This window comes from Staurois parvus, unplaced genomic scaffold (assembly GCF_062004578.1).
Source record: "Staurois parvus isolate SC_StPar_1 unplaced genomic scaffold, SC_StPar_1.0 ptg000538l, whole genome shotgun sequence".
In the NCBI taxonomy this organism is placed as follows: Eukaryota; Metazoa; Chordata; class Amphibia; order Anura; family Ranidae; genus Staurois; species Staurois parvus.
Genome location: NW_028318334.1, coordinates 1,070,002 through 1,086,540, shown reverse-complemented (window position 1 = coordinate 1,086,540; position 16,539 = coordinate 1,070,002). Strand labels below are relative to the sequence as shown.

Sequence of the window (16,539 nt, the reverse complement as noted above, 5' to 3'; positions counted from 1 at the left end):
CTTAGGTGCCCTGTAATGTTAACCAAAAATCAGCCAGCTTTAATTTTTCTGTTTTTTCAGCTGATGAAGACCAAATTTCATTGGATTTCTATGAATTACTGTAAATATAATTACTCTTGTGCCACCATGCTAATTTAGCCCCAGTAGTGCACTGGTGGTCCTATCTGTGATCAATATATCAGTAAATTAAGAATATGTACTCTGTAATTGTGCACACATACAAATGGGGAAAGGGGGCAATTGTGGAAAAGGAAGTTAAATCTCTGCCGTCTCTTTGACGCCACTAAGCAATGCCTTATTTAGAAGCTATTGGGTAACACGGTCTTAAGTCACCGTGCTATTTTGGGTACACAGACACTGGTTCCGTGAGCTGTTTTTAGCATGTTATTGAGAGACAGAAGGCTCTGTGTCTGAGTCACAGGGCATATGATGAGAACATTGAATAATATGTGCGTCATGTTGGCCAGGACTTTGGGACACAAGAAAAGTCTGGAAGTTCAAGCAACAAGTATAAAAGAGTTCTTGGGACCATAATCCCCCACATCACACTAGAAGCTACATTAGATTGATATCTCCTCAAAGAAGTTCCAAGACATCATGTTGAGCCTTCAGCTGGCTAGGGGTGGCTCCCATAGCCCTCTTGTTCCTTTCCTGAGGCCTCTGTGGCCCTTGTCCAGAGACATCTTCAGCAGCTTGGAGCAGGATATGATTCGTACTGTAGGAGAGATTAGAGCCAGTATGACACTCATGGACCAGTTTCACCACCAGCTGCTGCAGGAAATGACACTTCAAGAGAACAAGACTCTACCTGTAATGAGCAGCACTGACACAAAGACCACCAAGGATGACTTCATCCTAACCTTGGACATTCAAGACTTCTCCCCCCAAGAGCTGACAGTCAAACTGCTTGGAAACAAACTGCTCGTGAGCGGGGCCAAGGAATCCAAGATGGATGATGGGAAAGGATCCTTCTCCTACAAGTGCCAGATCTTCAGGAAAGAGGCAGATATCCCCCAGGATGTGAAAGCTGAAGATATCACCTGTACAATAACCAGCAATGGGCACCTGCAGATACAAGCTTCATGTGTACCTGTGCCAAGCGTGCAAGAGAGGACTGTGCCCATACAGCTTCCAGCAGCGGTTTCTCAGTGCAAAGTCTAGAGCTCCAAGTGCACCAAGGAATCAAGATCTTAATATGGACAGTCTGATAGACACTTATTAACACATCAAGGATTTTTATATTCAATCATAGAGATTTTGACTTTTATAGAGATGTAAGAATTCCTGTTACTGGATGATATTAAAAAAAAGAATAAATTAGTCTTTATAGTATACTCATATTGTGTAGCATTTATATGCTTGGAATGTGTTTACATCTTACTTTTTACTGCTAAAATATACAATAGCAATTCCTATTTTATATCAGGTTCATTTGATGCTGGTGTTATTAATTAAACACATGGGGGTCTATGTATAAAATTTGCACAATCAGGGTGAAAATTGCCGTAGTTATGTGCGATTCCTGCATCATCAGAGCAACCTAGTGCTCATAATGTGTTTTTTTTTTTCATAAACACCTCAATCAGGAAAAAAAAACATATTTCTGCGACTGCATGGCAATGGCATATCCTACTGTATATCTGGTTCATATAATACTGGTGTTTTGATGTGGACACATGGGGGTCTATGTATAAAACGTTCGCTGGTCACGAGACAAACATTCGGAAAATATGATATGGGCAAAAATGGCAGTATTTCCATTATGTGTGAGTTCTACATCGTCGGCGCCACCTAATGGTCAGTTTGTTTTGTTTTTTTTCAAGAAATACCACAATCAGAAAAAAAAAGTTGTGGCCACCAGATGGCATTGATGATATAGGACTCACACATCATAGAGGAAGTACAGCAATTTTCACCAGGATTGTGCAAATGTTTGTCCCATTCACACAACAAACACTTTATACATAGACCCCTTATTCCTTATATCTCTTGACACGTTTGTTACAATATTATATGCACAATCTCATTGGTACCGTCTGTTTTGAAGTTACCTAGTGCAAGGACCTACCAAAACAACACATTCATTTTTTATCCAATCAGGTAGGCCCTTGTACTACACAGCTGTTGGTAAATTCAAAGCAGATTGTACAATTAGGCCTCTTCTGCCGCTTGTAAATGCATGTTTTTTTTTCTTTTTACATTCCAACACTCCTGGTACAGAGATCACTTGTGTTTGTCCATTTCAATTATCTGTGATTACGTGCATTTACATGCGGCTGCGTTTAGCTGCAGTAGTAAATTCCTGCCTTTTATGTAGCAACAGTTTACTTATTCTTTCTTTGTACTGAGATTAACTGCGTTTATGAACAGATAGCTGCAGTACATCTCTCCTGGACGCTGTCAACTTTATTTTTCCTAAACGCATAAAACTGCATGTTATGAAAACGTTGCTAAATGCAGTGTGTGAATGGAGCCTTAGGGATACATTGTCTGCATTTAGGTGCGGTAAATAAGTTCCTCTAATGGTAACCACAGCTAAAAGCTGAAATCTAAATCTATGTTGTACATATAAGTGGATTGTCTCTTTTTAGAAAGAAGTACTTTTTACATTCCTGAATTGTTTTAATCTGTATAATGTATATATATAATCCCCTCAGCCTATGTGACTGAGGTGTCCCTGTTCAATTTGTTGCCTGTTCAGTCTGTGTGGCTGATTTATGAATAGTATAGTCTGGTATATATCCTTGGCCAGGATTGGGGGCCAGATATACAGTTCCTGCTATTATCTAAGTATATCCTATCTTTGCATTTGATCGTGGGGGCTTAGTAATAGATGAATTCTGACATTATCTAAGTATATCGTATCTTTACATTTGATCATGGGGGCTTAGTAATAGATGAACTCTGACATTAAGTATATCATATCTTTGCATTTGATCGTGGGGGCTTAGTAATAAATGAATTCTGACATTATCTAAGTATATTGTATCTTTACATTTGATTGTGGGGGCTTAGTAATAGATGAACTCTGACATTAAGTATATCGTATCTTTGCATTTGATCGTGGGGGCTTAGTAATAGATGAACTCTGACATTAAGTATATCGTATCTTTGCATTTGATCGTGGGGGCTTAGTAATAGATGAACTCTGACATTAAGTATATCGTATCTTTGCATTTGATCGTGGGGGCTTAGTAATAGATTCATTCTTGAGGAAGTCTCACCACCGTGTGAGATAGGGAATTGTACCACCGTGTACACCCCGAATAGGTGTCTGTGTGATCCCACTCGGAGCTCCTCCTGGATTGCCAAAGATTATATAACTTTGGAACAGGAGTGGCCGAATCCCTCAAGGAATGGAACCAAGGCACACAGGAGTTTTGTACCCCTAGAAGGGAAATATCACCTTAAGCTCTTGAAAGAATGTAAAAAGTACTTCTCAGATACTTTCGAAGCTAAGACAATTGAACAAATGTGAGTGAACAATGTGAACAAAATTGTTGAAAAAGGAAATAAAAGAGACTTATAGTCCTATATAAGAACATTAACCTGATAATATTGCCAAATAACTGTAAGCACATGATACCTTATACTACCACCCTGCCTACTTACAATGACCTAACTAGAGGCATGGGTTAGAGCCTACTGTAAGTGTGAACACCAGATAAAAAAAAGGAAAAAATGAGACCTATACTGAACTATATAAAGGTTTAAGGTACAGTCCAGAAAAAAGAGAGAGTGCAGCCTTATTAGAGAAATGTGCTAATATTTTTTGTCTAGAATTTAAGCAAGCTAATTGTGAGAGTATGTTGCTGTGTTAAGACGTGTGAGATCCATGGATTGTAAATTGTGTTGTTTAGATTGACTGTATTAATGTGCCTAAAGTGCTGTGTCTGCAAAATATTTTACAATACTGATTCAATATCACTGGCATAATGATTTGTTTGTGTTTGTTACTTATATTTTACAGTGATGTGATGTTGCAAGTAAAGGTAACGAGTCACTGCCATGTTGATCATGGCAACAGCTAGAAGCTGAACAAATTTTGACCTTAAAATGACTAAATTTTGATTTTTGATTTTTAGAAGTTTAAACAAATTGAGCCATATGATTGGGGTAACTAATCACTTAAAATCGTAAAATCATAAGTGCAATATGCAGACGTTTTGCACTTTCCAATTTAGGAACATGGTAAATTTAATGTAGAAAAAAATTTAAAATATATTGCTCATTCTGAAAAAAAGTAAATCTAAGAAAATTGTAAATTGAAAATTGTGAAACGCTTGCTGGGGTAACTATTGATGTGGACATTGAAGCCACACCCATTGCAGTTATTAAAATTGAAAAATAAAAAGTCAAGTGAAATGTATAATAAATAAATAAAAGAATTAGTGACATGTAAAAAACATTTTTACTGATCTTGTTTAAAGTTTAAAAATCAGGAGGTGCTGACAGCCCACAGAGTGCTGACCCCCCTTATCTTTAACACAGGTTAGTTGCATGGTTTGTGAATGAGAAAATCTGTATGGTCATGCAAATTTACTGAGCCAAGTGAACTTTAAAAGGAAATTAGCTGTGAATAATGAATTGTTATGTGTATTCACTATATTGTGTTTGTTTTTTCTAGAAGATACAGTTTTGGAAGAGTTTCCAATGTGTTCAGTATGGTGAAGTATAACTCTCATGCAGACAAATGGTAGCTTACTAAAAGGTTTACATTGAGCTGCTCATTTTTAACCATGGTGAATAAAAATAATTTTTTTAATGGTATACCATAAACAAAATCCACGTGGTAATAATTAATTTGAAGTCAACAATTTATGGTATTAGAAAAGTGCACTGTTAGAACTAAGAGAGAAAATGTTAAAAATATGTTCTGTATGCTTTGTTGGTGTTAGGTCTTTAATCATTGGTTTATTGTTAGGAGGAAAGTGGAATGTTTGTTACTAAATGTAATTGATGCTAATTCCTCAGATTAGATCAATGCCCTGGTTTGACTTCTTCCTGGCTTGCAGAACAGAAGATCGCAGCCTTCATAAAAGAATCAACCAATGGAAGTATTGTTCCAAATTGTTTTCTTACTTGTTTTATTAGTCTGTTTTCTTATATAAATACTTAAGGGTTTCACCCCCATTAGCTGATATTGGTGCATTTGTTTGAGTTTGTACCTACTTTAGTAGTTCCTAGTTGCCTATTCATTGGGTGTTAGATCTTCTTTGTTGTGTGTTCTGATCTAACATGTATGGGCTCTGGTAATAACGAGTTTGACACTCCAAGAGAGGTCCCCAAACCAACTAGATAAAGCCAGAAATCCCCTATTACCAGTGACAATAGAACTAAGTATTTTCTATCTTATAAAGTTTTTATATTATTGTGAGATGAAAGTTTGACTAAGATTGAGTTGAATAATTGTTTCTCTGTTTTAACACCTATAATATCCTGAGAAATATAATGAATGTATGTTATTGTTACTATATTGATTGTTAACCCCTTCACGCCTAAGGGTAAAACAAATCTAAATGCCTAAGCACAATTCTGCAACGTTGATGTGTTAGTAAAACCGTACATATCGTCACAACTACTTTGTACATCCAGGTGGATTATACCTTGTTTTTTACAGGACAAATTGGGCTTTCATTTGGTGGTAAATGGTCATGGATAGCTCCTAATTTTTTTTTTATTAAAGGAAAACTGGGCCAAAATAGTAAAAAAAATCATTTTTTTAAAATATAACTGTGTGTTTCTTGTTACGACCATAACCTACCACCAAAGAACAACCCAAAATACATTCTCCAGTTCTTGACGAGCGCAGCGATACCATATATGTGTATGTTATTTGTTGTTTGTACCCGTAGTACAGTCCAGAAACAACAGTGCGCATTTTGTTTTTGTCTTTTTTTTAATATAAAACACACTGTCACTGACATTGACATTAACACTAACTGACACTGATACCAATTTTTTTTTAAATACTGACCTTTGACCCTGACCTTTGCCCTTGACCCTGACCTTTGACCCTGACCTTGACCCAAACACTAACCCTGGTACTGAACTAGATCAAACCTTGATCTAGGTATTTTTCTTTATTTTTTCTTTTATTTTTTAATATTTATTTATCTTTTTTTTTTTTTTACAAACTTTTTTTTTATCTCTCTATGTCAGGAGTTCGAGAGATACAATGTATCTCTCTTCTCCATTCATAGAGAGAGAGAAAACAAGGGGGCCGGGCTGCACAGTGAGTGATCACTGTGATAGCCAATCAGAGGCTATCACAGCGATCACGTGACCCGGAATCGGGAGTCCCGGGTCCCGATCGTTAGAACGGGACCCGGGGCTCTCAGTGACACCGCGGTCTTGGTGCGGTCTTGGTCTTGGGAGCGAGCGGCGCGCTCCCAGCACAAAGACGGGTATGCAAATATGCGGCCCCATGGAAAAATGCCCAGGTCCATGAGGCCGCATATTTGTGTTACGTCGGCGTCAAGGGGTTAAGATTAGTTGGATATTGTCAAGATTTTAAATTAAATCTATGTCGGGGTCTTCAGCTTTGCTTCAGATCTGTCTCCTCTATTTCCAAAGAGCAGCAGGTATGCTGGTACATGTAGTTCCATGACTTTAAATTAAAAGGTTCTTCTGTTGCCTATTGTCCCACAAGACTTATGTTTAATGCTGCTTATCCTCCTGCTGTTAACTCAATTTGCTAAACCCCCATCTCTTTTCAAGCTTGTCTCATTACCATAGGCTTTTCACCCTAGTGTTCCTAGCAGCCTGCCTGTGTGTCCCCAAGTGTATTTCAATCCTGTTTCCTGCTCGGTGTCACCGTGCATCTATATCTGCTCTTAGAGACTCCTGTTTGCTTGCTTTGCTACCTACTCCTAGTTGTCTGTTCCAAGTGTCTGTGTGTTTCCATGCATGTCAGCTTGAAGTGAGCTCCCTACTGTCCAGTGATCCCTGTGTCTCATCGCTGCAAGGAGTTCTTATTTATCAAATAAAATGAAAGATGCAGCACTAATATGTTCAAATGGTGAAGTATTAGAGTAATCTAATGAGAATACCACACATAAGAGTTCATAATAAATGCAACAATAAAAATGCAACAATAAAAGTCCAAAGAAACAGTCAGACGTGAAGTCTGGTGAAGAGGTATCTAATGCAAAGGTGATATGTTTCCCAAAATCTTCTGGTGATATTAAATAATAAATTGTGCACTCACCAGATGTGCAAAGTTATAGCGTATTTTGAGAAGATAATCTCTCATTAATCGGGCCTCTGCCGTCCGATGTGGATTCTTCCCTGGATGGCTCCTGGGTAACAGCAGCTACACTCTCTCCTTAATGAAGAATACTGTGGATGGATGGACTCATAAAGAGTCAATCATTAGATGTGGTGGCTGCATTAGCTTTCTTTTTTAGGCTTTTTTCCTCTGTTTTCACTCGGAGATCTGGTCAATAACACTCCTCCTCTATTAGAGCGTCTCCACTCTCTAGTTGCACTCTTTTTATGACTGTGGCCGGTCTCTGGTCTATACCAGACCCTTATCCAAGAATGCAGCCCGGCAGGCCATGAAAGGGGGGGGCGGGTGAGTACCCCTCTCCTCTTGAACCATACCAGGCCATGTGCCCTCAACTTGGGGGGGGGGTGCTTTGGGGGAAGCCCTCAAAGCACCTTGTCCTCATGTTGATGAGGACAATAGCCCGGTGCTTGTGGGGGTGACTTATTGGAATCGAGAAGCCTCATTTGACAAGGGGGCACCCAAATCCTGGTCCCCCTCTATGTGAATGATTTTGGGATACAAAGTACTCCTACTCATTCACAAAAAAATGTCAAACGTAAATAAAAACACTAAGACAGTTTTTGATAAGTCTTAGAAAAAAAATTACATAAGGACGATGTAAATCCAGCATCATTCACAATGACGGCTGACCTGCGGAACACAACCGGTCCCGTTCAGAGACACTCGTTGAGAGGTAAACATGGGGACGGGGTCACCTGGTGACTCCTCCCTTGTGTTTACCTGCCATTAGGCTAGAGTCTCTCGACGGGACACTCATCGAATGGTAGGCAAGCATGGATGCTTGCTGCATGCTCAGATAAGGATCTGGTATGGATTTTGGGGGGACCCCCATATTCTCTTTTTTAAATTGCTACTACTGAAGAGGTCACTAAAGTTTTCTCAGAAGCCTGTCTCACCATCTGACCCCTGAATCCTGTCCCCTCTCACCTCTCAACTACTACGGTTACCCTCTTCTTCTATCCTATAATCCCTCACTCACATCTTCAATCTCTCCCTCTCTAATGGTGCCTTTTCCACCCCTCTAAAGCATGCACACATCACTCCCATACTTAAAAAAAACCCTCGCTGGACCCCACCAACCTGAACAATTTAAGACTCATCTCTCTTCTCCCGTTTACCTCTAAACTCTTAGAATGCTTAGTCTACAATAGCCTGAGCTCTTACCTCACTGACAACAACCTTCTTGACCCTTTACAGTCTGGCTTTCGCTCACTACACTCCACTGAAACTGCCCTACTAAAACTCACTAAGGATCTATTAACTGCTAAAACCAATGGCCACAACTCCGTACTCTTACTACTTGACCTCTCTGGTTCTCCTACCTATTTCAGCACTCCTTCAGCGTTACGTATAATTCTGTCTCCTCCTCTCCACTTCCTCTTTCTGTAGGGGTCCCTCAAGGTTCTGTCCTTGGACCCCTACCCTTCTCCATCTACACCTCCTCCCTTGGTCACTTGATAAACTCCCACAGGCTGCATACAAAAAAAAAAAAAGGACAAAGCATATATACCCAACAAGGACCAGCGATGTACTGGTACATCACTGGACTTTGAATGGTTATACCAGGATGATGCCTACAGCTGCAGGCATCATCCTGGTACAGTTGTTTTCAGCCAGCGATCGGCTTTCATGTAAAAGCAATCCTAGTGGCTAATTAGCTGCAGGATTGCTTTTACAAGCAGCAGGAGATGATAACCCCCTCCCCCACTGCCTTCCACGGCCTTCTCGGGCAGTCCCATGCCATCGGGGGAACCTGAGAATGCAGCTGGTATTTCTGCCAGCTGACCATAGAGCTGATTGAAGACCAGAATCATCTCTATAGTCTAAGAAATCGGAAGCCTTGAGCATTTCATCACTTCAGTTTCACAGGATATAAACAGCACCATTTGTAAATTGGGAAAGCATCTGATCACACCGATCTTGGATTGAGATCTTGGAGGAGAGATCTAGAGTCTGATAGACCCCAGATTTCTCAAAAAAGAAAATATGATAATTCCCATTGAAGTTATAGAGGTTATTTGCAATCCCTGTGATAGCATTCAAAGTGATTAAAAAAAAAATGAAACGGACAGTGTAAAAATAATTTAAAAAATCAAAATAACTTTAAAAAAAAAAGCACCCTCGCCCCCCCCCTGCGCACGCACACCTGTGTGCGCAAACGTTGACCCTGTGCCGTTATGTAAACAGCGGTTGCACCATGCATGTGAGGTATCGCCGTGAACGTCAGATTAAGGGCAGTCATTCTAACACTAGACCTCCTCTGTAAATCTAACATGGTAGCTTGTAAAGATTTGTATTGTGTTTTTGTGCATTAAAAATAAACAAGTGTATTTTTTTTTTAAATTACGTTTGAAAAATCGCTGCGCAAGTACTATGTGACATAAAAAATTGCAGCTCCCACCATTTTATTCACTAGGGAGTTTGCTTTATAAAAATATATAATGTTTGGGGGTTTTATTTAATTTTCTAGCAAAAAATACTGAAACGTCTAATGCTGGGCATAAAATGCCCCCACCCCCCAAATGACCCCTTTTTGGAAAGTAGACACCCCAAACTAGTTGCTGAGAGATGTTGAATCAATAGAAGAATTTATTTTTTTACCACACGTTTTTGGAAAATTACAAAAAAAAAATGTTTGGTTTTTTTTACACAAAATTGTCACTTAAATGATTTCTTGCTCACACATGTCATGGGTATATGTGGAATTACTCCCCTAAATACATTCTGCTACTTCTCCCGAGTATGGGGGTACCACATGTGAGAGACTTTTTGGTAGTCTAGCCAAGTACAGGACCCCAAAATCCAATAAGCACCTTCAGGCTTTTAAAGGGCTTTATTTCCTCATTACACTTCCTGACAACCTATCACAGATTCAGAGGCCCTGAAATGCCAGGATAGCACCAACCCCCTCCAAATGACCCCTTTTTGGAACGCAGACACACCAAGGAATTTGATAAGCATGGTGAGTATTTTGCAGATCTCATTTGTTGCCATAAGTGTTTCGAACATGAGGAAAAAAAACAAAAACATATTTTCTCTTTTCTTTTTTTATATTTCAAAACAAAAATGCAAAATACTCACTATGCCTCTTTTTAAATTCCTTGGGGTGTCTACTTTCCAAAAAGGGGTCATTTGGAGGGGGTTTGGTGCTATCCTGACATTTCAGGGCCTCCGAAACTGTGATAGGTAGTGAGGAAGTGAATGAGGAAGTTATGCACCTTCAGGCTTTCAAAGTGGTCATTGGATTTCAGGCTCCTGTATGTGGCTAGGCTCCCAAAAAGTATCACATATGTGGTATCCCCATACTCTGTGGAAATAGCAGAATGTATTTTGGGGTGTAATTCCACATATACCCATGGCTTGTGAAAGAAATATATAATTTAAATGACAACTTTGTGTAAAAAAAAAAAAATTGTCATTTTCCAGAAACTTGTGGAAAAAAGATAAATCTTCCATGGACTCAATATACCTCTCAGCAGATAGCTTAGGGTGTCTACTTTCCAAAAAGGGGTAATTTGGGGGTGTTTGTACTATCCTGGTATTTTAGCACCTCAAGAAATGTGATGGGCAGTCAGAAAGTAAAAGCTGTGTAAATTCCATTATCTATACCATAGTTTGTAGACGCTATAACTTTCACACAAAGCAATAAATATACACTTATTGGGATTTTATTTTACCAAAAACATGGAGCATAATACATTTTGGCTTAAATTTATAACTAACTTTGAGTTTACTATATATTTTTTATAGCCGAAAGTGAAAAATATAGTTTTTCTTCAAAATTTTCGGTATTTTTTTGTTTATAGCGCGAAAAATTAAATCGCACAGGTGATAAAATACCACCGAAAGAAAGCTCCATTTGTGTGAAAAAAAGGACGTAAATTTCGTTTGGGTACAGCATTGCATGACAGCGCAATTACCAGTTGAATTAGTGCAGCGCCGAGTAGCAAAAAGAGGCCTGGTCATTAAGGGGGGTAAATCCTCCGAAGGGCAAGAGGTTAAAGATCCATTCCAGACCCAAAGGCCCTGGTAATGATGGGGGGGACCCCAACCTGTTCTTTTGTAAAAAATTTTAACACTACTTGTTTTGTTTGCAATCTGCTGTCATTGGGGAATACTGGTGACAGCAGATGAGTCATGGCAGTTAAGGATGCAGTGGCCACCTGCCCTTAACAACCAGCTAGTAACAAATTAAATGAGATTTATTGACATTCGTTACTACGTCTTTTTGGAAATTCAGATACATCTGAATTTCTGAAAATCAAATTTTTGTCCAAAAAACAAATCAGAACGAAATGAAACGCACATGTCTAGTGCTGACCTAACCAAGTGACGACAAATATTAAAGTAAAAGGTTACACTCATTGGCCAAATGTTTTTCCACCAAACGATCCGTCACCAGTCTGGCACTCAGCTGACTGAAGGTCTGCAAGGCATCTGAGGTAAATCTCATAGAAACAGCAGGCAGCTTGTAACCTGAAACACAACACAAAATCAGCAAAACTGCCCCAAAGGGACTTGTACACTAAAATCATCATAGTCCTCTATAAAGTGTATAAGTAATTTAAATTCAAATGGGTGACAGGGCTAACAATCCCATGGGGACACCTTTCTAGTTTTTTGCTTTTGTTCCCCTAATATTCTGTGAGAAATAACTGGTTACATTGGCAACATTGTGAAAAAATAATATATTTTTTATTTATCTCTTAGATTGTAAGCTCCCAGGATCAGGCTCTCCTAACCCTCTTGTATTGAGCTGTATTGTTGCTGTATTGTCTCCCTTTGTATTGTAAAGCGCTGAGCAAACTGTTGGCGCTATATAAATCCTGTATAATAATAATTTTCTTTCTTCAATTTTTAAAAACTTGTAGCAGGAAATTAAAGCTTCAAAAGACTCAGCATGCCTCTTAGAAAATACCTTGGGGCATCTGCTTTGCAAAATGTGGTAATTATGTTACTGTTTTTATTGTCCTAGTGCTCCAGGGCTTCCAAAATTGTGATAGGTAGTCAGGAAATTAGATGCATAATTTATGCCCTTTGAAAGCCTGAAGGTGCTCCTTGGATTTCAGGCCCCATTATGGGGATAGACAGTGAAAAAGTCTCACACATGGTATCCCCATACTGAGGAGGAGTTGGGGTGTTGTTCTGTGTGTGCTGTGTGTGAGAAATTACTTGTGAAAAATATGCAAAACAAAAAAAATCAAACTTCATTTACTTTTACATTTTCCAAAAAAAATAGTAACAAATGAGATTTTCAAAAAAACTCATCATGCCTCTTACTAAATACCTTAGGGTGTCTACTATCCAAAAGGGGATAAGTTTTTCCTGGCCTCAAGAATGGGAAAGGCAGGCAGAACATCAGGATTGCTAAGTTTCAAATATATACACCATAGTTTGTAGATTTTATAACTCTCATACATTCAAAATCAGAGCTTTTTTCTCAGAGAATAAGCCCAGGAGCCCATTCTCCCCAGTAAACTCTCCACCCTCAATCCCACCATTCCTGGGGAAAGAGAAATAATGGGTGTGGTCAACGCTCACCTTCTCTCTCCTGTCCACAGCCCACCTTCTTTCCCCATACACAGCCCACTCTCACCACCCCATCCACAGGTCACCTTCTCTGCCCCCTATCCACAGTTCACCTCCCCCCCCATTATCCACAGCTCAACCTCTCTCCTCCATCCACAGCCCACCCTTCCCCCCATCCACAGCCCACCCTTTCCCCCTCTGTCCACAGCTCCCCCTCGTCCACAGCACACCCTCTCCCCCATCCACAGCTCACCTCCTGCCCCCCCCCCACATTCCACTATTTACTGAAGCACTCCCCTTTTTACAATCTTGTCAACATGTCATCTCTGCATACCCCCCCCTCCACAGCTTACACCCCCAGTCCATAATCACCTCTGCACCCCCACCCACAGCCTATCTCTCCCCATCCACATTTCACTGCCGCACCCCTATCTACAGCTGACCCCCACCCACAGCTCTTAACTTCTGCACCCCCAGCCTCCCCACAGCTCTCCTAACTCTGTACAAATCCCCCCCCACAGCTCTCACTTTGCACAACCTATAACTCCCCCCTTCTCCCAGCTCTGACCTCTGCAGAACATCCACAAGTCTCTCTCCACAGTCTCTCTGCACAACAAGCCCCCCCCCCTTAACCCCAGCAACTCTCTCGCCTTCAGTTGCTTAGGAGGCTCTAATTTAGGCTATGTTCACACTAGCTTTGTCAGCAGGTGTCAGACAGGCCTTTGGGAAGCGTTTTTCATGCTTCTCAAGTGCCTATGAAATACTGCACATGGCAGCACACAGTGCTGTTCACACTGAAGCGTTAGCATCGTGTCGCGGCAAAACAGATGCCTCATGTCAAGTCAGGAGGAGTTGAAGCCTCCCATTCAAGTCTATGGTGTCGCTCCTCAAACGCCTGGAAGGCATTTGCGATGCGTTTGCGGAGCGTTAATACCATTTAACGTCATTATAGGCGTTTGTGGTGCAGTTTTAATGCTTGGCAAACGCCTATCAACTGCCTCAAAACCGCGCATAGGGCGTTTGAGGAGCGTTAAAAATGCTTCCCAAATGCCTGTCTAAAGCCTGTCAAACGCTATAGGGGCGTTTGGCAAGAGTTAGAAATAGTCAAGTCAAGTGTGAACGAGTCCTTAGAGAAGTAAAGTCGACTCCATTTATTAGGCAGAGTGGCCTTCCCCCCCCTCCATCTATTGCAGCTCCTCCTGTCAGATGTGTGCGGCACAGAGCCCAGGAGGGGATTCAGAGCGCTTCACTCGACTCGGTGCCACACACATCTGACAGGCAGCCGGTCAGAGGTACTACAGCATGCGGGCATTGCTAGCCGGATCTAGCACACAGAGGCCAGTGGAGGAAGTGAATGGTATAGAAAACTCCTCTACCGGCTTGTATGTTGTGTGACAGTCTGGAGAGGAGAGGGGTGGCGGAATGACGTCCCACCATGTTCCAGACGAAAAACAGCCCTGGTCAAAATAATATACACTGATTTGGGTTATTTTCTAAAAAACAAATGTAGCAGAGTACATTTGGATCTATATTTTTGAAGAAAGGTTAGTTAGCGAAGATGTTTTATAATAGGAAGTAGAGGAAACAGGTTTTCTTTTCAAATATTTTTACTTTACCCCCCGGACCCCTGCATTCACTATATCTGGTCTCCTACAGTACACACAACATGGAAATGCAATTATTTTAGTAAATATAAACTGCTAAATACCTTTTCTCATCAGCAGTTAGAGGAGTCTTGTGACTTCTTTTAGTGTTCAGCCGAGCATTGGTAGGAGGAGGTAAGCTTGTAGGAGGAGTTTTTTCTAGGAGGATGCAGGACCCCTGACCCTCTGTCTGGACAGTGCAGATTGGCCCTGTGCTGATCACATGCACTCTTCCCCCAAAAAAGCTCTCTAGCAAAACACACTAAACTGTGCATGTGCAGAGTGTCTCTACACTATATGTCTTATCAGCAGAAGGGACACTGGAAGAAGGGGAGGATTAGAGAAGTCAGGATCAAACAGCCTTTTTACACAATGCAGAGGATTAACCCCTTAGGTTCAACAGTGAGTATCAAAAGCATGTTTTACTGCATATACAGACTGATTTTACTGTTGTGGGTTTAGTAACACTTTAAATACCACCAATAAACAGTTATATCTGTCCCAAAACATTTATATATAATTAATTTGGATACAGTAGTAAATGACCAAGTAATTCTCAGTCAAAATATCACAGCCCTGAAAAATGGCCTGGTAAGAAAGGGGGCGTAGAATTGTACTGAGTTGGTTAAAGAAGAACTTCACTAAAATAGGGACAACTTAGCAACCAGAAATTGTTGAAATAATTACATAATTACTATTCACAAATAGGGTGCAGTGTTCATAAATACAAGTACAGAGTGCAATGGTCAACGGGATTCTGCAAGTCCAACAGTCAAGTCAAGGCCTGGACTGAGCGAAGTATAAGGGAGGGCCAGCATGACTGGGGCGTGCAGACGAGGCGGAGAGTGTAATTTGGGTAGAGTATAGGCAAGGAAAAAGGGGATGGGGGGTGGTTACTTACTTGATTGGTGTACGCAGCATTGTGGGTGGTCTTGCAGGATTTGAAATGGGGGGTTGGGTCTTGTCGGAGTCAGTCGGAGCTTGTGCCATCACGGAGGTGGTTTCTCCGCCCTCCCGCCCTGAAGTTGGTTTGTATTCTTTTTGTTGTGTTGGTTATAGTTTTGTCATTGTGTTTGTTCCGGTGTTGTTTTGCTGTTTGGTGGGTTGTTCGTGGTGTTTGTTTTATGTGGGTTCATGGCGTTTGTTCAGGGTTCAGGACAGCTGTTGTGTCCCGAAGTGTTTGTTCGTTTGTCATGGCAGCCGGCAGGGGTCGATGGGTCTTTGAAGGCGGTGGTGGAGTGACAAGTTGAGGAATTATGGGTTGGGCCCATCGTAGGTATGGGTGTCCCTTCCCAATAAAAGGTCATGTTGGTAATGTGGGAGTTCATTTGGCTGTATCCGGGTTAAGTAACGGTAGTATTGTCCCCGAGGCGGTGTAGTAGCGGCTGGGGGCCTTTCATTGGGTATCAGATACAGCCAAGTTGGTGATGGGAGTAATGGTGCCTTCAGAGACCTTGGACCCAGGTGGTATTTTACTGTCAGGTATCAATTGAGTTACTGTAAGAAATTTATGTTTGAGTTATGTTAAATAAATGGCTGCTATGGCCGGTTTTACACCAAAAAGAGAGTTGCGTGTTTATTTGGGTGGAAAGGTTTTGAAGGGGTGGTGGTGTTTTTAAGGGGGGTAGGTAAGTATTAGCTTCGGGGATTCTGCAAGTCCAACAGTCATGTAATGTAGAGACCAAGAGACCAGTGTGAGTGTGTACCATTCAGCACACAGAGTATGTCATGACATGTTACACTCTGATGGCTGTGCTGCACATCTCCCACAACTCTGAGTGCAGCAGCCAGGCATGCGTAACACATGGCAAAGAGTTTTGGAGTGCAGGTGACAATCAACCTCAAGTACAAATCTCCCAAAAAAAGCAAACCTCCATACCTTAAAACACCCTCAGCAAAAATTTCCTCCAAAAGCAACTCCTCAAGCCATCATCCATCCCGTACCTCTTCTCTACCATTCACCTCTGCAATGCCTTATCCACCACTGAACATCTCTGCACCTCACTTCCCACACGCCTTACCTCTGCAACCCTCTTTCATCATTCTTCACCTCTGTGCATTTCTTCTACCACTCCT

At 41.0% G+C, this 16,539-nt stretch overlaps 1 pseudogene; it reads left to right on the top strand.

Annotated features, from left to right (window-relative positions):
* The first annotated feature begins 416 nt into the window (after positions 1-416).
* LOC149451446 (heat shock protein beta-11-like) lies at positions 417-1,334 on the top strand (annotated as a pseudogene).
* Positions 1,335-16,539: the final 15,205 nt, after the last annotated feature.